The sequence below is a fragment of the Solanum pennellii genome, chromosome 3 (assembly GCF_001406875.1).
Source record: "Solanum pennellii chromosome 3, SPENNV200".
NCBI lineage: Eukaryota > Viridiplantae > Streptophyta > Magnoliopsida > Solanales > Solanaceae > Solanum > Solanum pennellii.
Genome location: NC_028639.1, coordinates 14,759,662 through 14,766,575, shown reverse-complemented (window position 1 = coordinate 14,766,575; position 6,914 = coordinate 14,759,662).

The window sequence follows — 6,914 nt, the reverse complement described above, 5'->3', positions numbered from 1 at the left end:
AAGTGTTGTTGTTGAGGATATGTAATTTGTCTAAGTGTTGTTGTTGAGCTACGTGCTATGTAAACTGTGAGCTGTTAGGTTGGGTTGATTTTAATGCAGGTTGTAGTTGTGGAGGTTCGGTTGGGGGTGGTAGGAGTACCCGTATTTCATCCCCTTAGCTTGTGTTTAGGGGTTTACTTGCTGAGTACCGTGTGGTTTGGTACTCACCCCTTGCTTCTACAAATTTTTGTAGGTTATGAGCCTGGATTTTTGTTGTACTTGTCATTCTCTTCTTTTTCGAGGCTTCTTGGAGATTTGTCAGGTAGCTGTTTCTATCGCAGCAGACTTTCTTCTCCTTAATTATGATCTTGTTCTATTCTAGAAACAAGTTCATTTGAGACTTGAGTTTTTTTTGAATCAATTGTAATACTTTAGAGGCTTGTACACGTGACAACCAGGTTTTGGGGTATAATGTAAGTTGATAGTAAATTTTCCGCATTTTTATTGTAATAGTTGAGTTTTAGGCTTACTTGTCTTGGTGGGATAAGACGAGTGCCATCACGTCCATTTTTGGGTCGTGACAATTACGAACAAATAAGATTGTGCATTGCCTTGTAAAATGTAGAGATTTCACTAATTTGTTAAATACTCTTTTGAATATATTGACTTCAAGAGTACAAACTCTTCATCGAGAATCTTAAGTCCAAAGGACATGGAAAAGATAAAATCCGTTTTGGTTTACTAGCAATGTGAAACTAATGTGAAGAATATATAAGTGTCATCAGAGTTCAAGGTTTTTCCGGTTAACGATCATAAGAACTAGAAACAAGTGTTTAAAGATTGAATCTTTATTATTAGTAATCTTAATACTAAGTGGTGTCTCTAGTTGTGATAGAAATGAAAAAAACAAGTGACATAAAATTAGTGATTTTTGAGTCTGCAATAAGTGAATCCTTGGATTAAATCTCCAATGGAAGACTTGGTATTGCCAATCTTTAGTTTGATGGTATACAATTTGAAAGCATGGAAAAACAATATGTGGAAATTTAAACACTTGAAAAATATNGGGGGGGGGGGAGTTCTTTACTTGTGATAAAGACAGATTTAGTCTTACTATCTAATTTAAATTTGAAAGTACTAGATATGAAATTTTATGACATTAAGTTATTTTACTAGACCCACCAAATTCTTGGAGTATATTTGATATTGTTGTCGTTGAGTGTCTTTTTACTAGTATATTTTATGATTAGTATAAAACCATATAATGATATTGCTCTCTCAAAATAATTGTGTTCTTTGATGAAAAGGTGTCAGTTGAAATATTATGTCTATTTGTTGAATGGTAAGGATGAACCAATAAAAACTTATAAGCAATATAAAAAACTGAAGTTGAACATCAGTTGGAAAAAAAGACTGTCATATTTAGAAATGACAGATGTGGAGAATATGAATCATCTTTTGCAGAAGTATATTTGAAAAATGGAATCATCCATCAAATTACTGCACATACTCTCCTCAACTTAATGAAATTGTTTTCAGAAAAATAAATCAAATTTTGAAGGAAATGTTGAATGTCATACTTATAAATTTAGGTTTACCACAATTTGTGGGATCCTAACCAAAGTTTGTCTATTTATAAAGACAGGAACAAAAGTTTTATTTCTTGGTAAAGGTACCAACAAATAAAAAGAACTTTTGTGTTAAGAAATGGAGAAATAAATTTTTTTGTTTGTTCAGGCTTTGTTTTGTCCTAATAGAGAACTAATTGTCTCTCCTTTAAGTATATGAAGGTAATAACTCTTGAAAGTTAGTGGTCTAAATATTTTCAATACAATCTATTTCATATGATAAAAGGAAATGAGGGAACTATTCCCAAATAGGTAAAAACAGGACCTAAGAATGTGGATTTTAGGTTCATTTGATATGATACAAATAGTAAATCATATTAATATATTGTTCGTATGTCCAAACCGTTGGATAGTTAGGTTAAGTGTCTTAACGACCTTGGAATGAACCAAAAGATAAAGTACTTAATAAAGTGATCGAGAAGAGTCGTAAAAATCTATTGAAAAATTACTTTCTTCGAGTTTCATTTTGTAACATTTCTTCTTGAAAATTAGTCTCATATATTTGAACAAGCTATGCCCTCTGCGGACTCATTCTTTTTGGAAACAGGAAATAAATCTTGAGTAACCATACTTTAAATTTGTTTGATCATTACCTAGGAAATAACCTTTCCGTTTTAAAGTAGATCTACAAAAGAAAAAAGAAAGTTGATGGAACTATTAACAAATACAAAGCAAGATTTCTTTTCATTATCTTAAGACAATAAGAAGGCATTGCTTATTATTAAATATTAACTTACTAGGAGTACATTAATTAAAATATTAGTTGCTTTAGTTGTGGTATATGACCTTCAAATTTGTCAAAATGAACGGGAAAATATTTTTCTAAAAAAATGGATAATTGGAGGAAGAAATTTTCATAGAAAAACACGAGTGATTTATGGTTCTTGGTAAAGAACAGAATTTTTGTAAACTTGTTAAGTAACTTTATGGACTAAAAAATGGCAAACAAATAATGACATGCATTGTTTGACCAAACTATGTCGAAAAGTGAATTATAGATTAATGAATGTGATAAATGTTTTTACATTAAACACATTTCAAATCACAAGGTCAATGTTTGTTTTTAAGTTGATGACATGTTGATCAACAAAGGAGACATTGCTAACATAAATGCTACTAAGCATATGCTAGAAAGTGACATCGATATAATAGTCATTGAAGTTATTAATCTGATTGAAAAGGTACTTGACAAGTTCAAGTATTTGAATTTTAATATGGTGAAGACTTCCATAAATGTGAGTTTTGTACTTCAAAAAGAATCATGGAAAAAGTGACTAAGAATTTGATTAAGCTAGAGTATTGACACGTATGATATATGTCATGAAATGTCCACAATAATATATAGCATTTGTGAGTAGTAAGCTAAATCAGTTTACAAGTAATATCAGTCCAACTCGTTAAATGACAATGAAAAGAGTTTTGGAGTGTTTTAAAGATAGTAAAAATTTTTTTTTTTCATTATACTATTATTAAAACACACTAGGATAATATAGTGATTGATCATCTCTGGGGTAGGTTGGGGTGGCAATCCCTCATTCTGTACTTGTTCGTTCTCTAGGCTTACTTGTCTTGGTGGGATAAGACGAGTGCCATCACGTCCATTTTTGGGTCGTGACATCCTACCTCGAAACATAGAAAACTCGATGGATTTGGAAAGATAATTTAAAGACCTTTAATTTTCCATCTTTTAGCCCACCTAAATCATCATGTACTTAGAGTTATGGTGATCGGAAGTTGAACCAAAACTCATAATTTAAGCATAACTTGCAAAATTTTAGATTTTTGCTATTTCCAATTTAGTTCTTTTTGAAACTCAAGGTGCTAAATCTAGTGTTAGTGAAAAACTTACAAAATAACAAAAATACAAGATTACAATTGAAAATGAAATGAAGAAATAAAAATATCTTCATGCTGAGGCACAGATATCTCGCTCTCTTTAAGGAGATTCAAGCCACTGCAACAAATGTTTTCATCGATCCAGCAGTAGTCCTCTTTGACTTGTCCTCTCCAGAATACAACAACCTTCACAAAGTATAACTCAACAACTCTGAACAAGAGTTGAGTCCAAAGCTCCACAAAAAAGAGCACCTCCCTTCAACTAATAAGAACTCTCTTTTTTACTAACTCTTTCACTCTATAAACCAAGTGAAAACCACCACTAGTTATACTACAAGAAGTCTTTCTAACAATGAATAAGAAGATAATGTGGTAGTAAATAGTGAAGATAATTACCTTAGGAATTACATAGGTTACAAAAAATAATAAAGAAATAAAGAACGAGATAATGAGAGGGATAACTAATGCCATCAATGGTTGATAAACATGCTGGCCATGTTTCCAACGTTCACAGGAACATTTCTGTAACAAAAATAAAAATAAAAATAATGGGCAATAATGCCTATGAGCATTGATAGGTGAGTCACCAACAGTTGCAATGTAAAATGCCCACTAACACTATTTCAAACAAAAGTAAAGCAAATTAATGTATTATAATAATAATATTAAAATGTTAATCCAACAATCCCAATCATCTATCTATCTATCTATTTATCTATCTATCTATCTATAGCTGAATCAAGAATCGTTAATGTGGCACTCTCCAATGGCCATCATTCGCAATTATATGTTTTTTTCCTTTTTTTAAATTTTTTTTTTGATTTTTTTTCTAAAAAATTATTAAACAAGTTAAAAGATCACATTAAATAGGAATAATTAATTTAGGCATCATCTGCAGCACAAAACATACGTTAAAGTCCCAGCACAAAAAATTCATGTTATATTTTATTAATTATTTATTTTAATTTTCTTCTAATTATAAAATATAACATGAATTTTTTTGAATATATATATATATATATATATATATATATATATATATGTTTGTCAACCAAATTTTTTATTTTGAAAAGTCTCACAAAATAAAACTTATTTAAAGTCTACTTATGATAGACAAGAAAAATTGATAAAGCCCACCAAAAATATTTTCGTTACAAGTCCATTCATTAAAACCTTTTTCATCCTTTTTTTCCCTTTCTAGATTTTGTGCCTTTTTTCTTATTTTCTCGCCTTAAATTTTTTTAGAAATTAAGATAATTTTTTAAATTTTGTACACCATTTATCACCTTGTCCTAAAAGCTTTCTTTATTCCTTCTCAAAGATATTATTATATTACAATTAAGACACTTAATATCAAATTTATGATAATTTTTATAATTTTGTTAGCCATTTATCACCTTTTTCTAAAACCTTTCTATATTCCTTCTTAAAGATATTATTATATTACAATTAAGATTGTTAATATCAATGTAAGTTACAATTTTATTTACTACTGTATATTTTTAATTCATCCAATTAAGTTACAAATTTATTAATTACTATAAATACTAAATCATATCATCCTCACCAATGGTAAGAATTTCTTTCTTTCCTCATTATATTTACACTTAAGTACATCACTTTGTTATGCCTGATTTTATAATGTTTAGATTATTTGTGATGAACTTTTTTTGTTTACGGTATGAAAGATAAGATGAGCATATGTCAATGTTGTTTGTGATAATTCTAATTCAAATTCAAACTTGATAGGTAATATTATTTGTTTTATTTTAGTTTAGTAGATGACTCTTGTTTATTGTGTTTTTCCTTCTTTATTTCTTTTGTGTGTTATTGTCTTCATTATTGTTGGTGATTTTTTCATACTTTTTATTCTTTATACATTTTTTTATGAAATATTATTATTGTTTATGGTGAAAGATAAGATGAACATATGACAATATTTGGGAATTTAAGTTCAAGTTTGATGAAAACATTATCATTATTAATATATGCAAATTTTGTTACTATTTTCTTTTACTGTCTTTTAAAAAGTTATAGAAATCACCAGCGTACTTTTTCACTTTCTCTAAATGAAAAATAGTTTCATCATCATTCATAGAGGTGATGTCTTCTTTATTAGGATTTTTCTCAGTTAACACTTAAGAAACATTGAGAAGACTTAAGTAGAAAAGTACTTTACATTTCCATCTCTTAAAATAGTTGCCATTGAACCGAAACGGCTTGTTAAGGTCTCCCATCTTGACATCTGTAGTTTTTTCAATTGTAGTCATTCTGAATATCCTTAAAATTGTTAGTAAAAAACTTACAAAATAATAAAAATACAAGATTACAAGTGAAAATGAAATGAAGAAACAAAAATCTCTTCAGCCTAAGGCGCGGATATCTCGCTCTCTTTAAGGAGATTCAAGTCACTGCAACAAATGTTTTCAGCGGTCCAGCAGTAGTCATCTTTGATTTGTCCCCTCCAGGATACAACAACCTTCACAAAGTATAACTCAACAACTCTGGACAAGAGTTGAGTCCAATCTCCACAAAAAAGAACACTTCCCTTCAATTAATAATTAAGAAGTCTCTTTTTGACCAACTCTTTCACTCTACATTTTCTTGTGTGTTGTGTACTTAAACCAAATGAAGACCACCACTACTTATACTATAAGAAGTCTTCCTAACGATCAATAGGAAGATAATGAGGTAGTAAATAGTGAAGATAATGGCCTTAGGAGTTACATAGGTTACAAAGAATAATGGAGGAATAAAGAATTAGATAATGAGAGAGGTAACTAATTCCATCAATGGTTGATGAACATGCTGCCCAAGTTCCCAACGTTCACAGGAACGTTTCTGTAACAAAAAAAATAAAAAATAATGGGCAATAATGCCTATGAGCATTGATAGGTGAGTTATGAACGATTGCAATGTAAAATGCCCACTAACACTATTTCAACTCAAAGTAAAAGCAATTAATATATTATAATAATAATATTAAAATGCTAATCCAAAATCTAGTGACCTTAACACTCAAAAAATTTAATTTTCCGGTAAAACTTTACTCAGTACGAAGAACAGTTCAAGTCTTACCTTAAAAATTTTGTGGAATGTTATACTCTCCATGAAATGGTTGCGTTGGATTCTTTTGAATAATAAATTGAGAAATTGTTAGTGAGTTGACCTCAATTAATAAGATAAATACTTATCATGTAAAAATATCTCTTCATTATGAACTAACAATTATCAATTATTATGTTTCTACTACTTATAAGCGCGACTTACAATGAATTGACTTAAAGTGGATTGGATTACAACGCATTCATATAAAATATGGATAAATATGGATTTGATCAAATATGATTTGGGTAAAATGGTTGTAACCACTTAAATCTCTTAAAACCAAAAAAATATTCAATCAAAGCTAAGTTATTAATACCTGAACCCCCTACCATCTCACCCTACCCCAACAACCCCACCCACGTA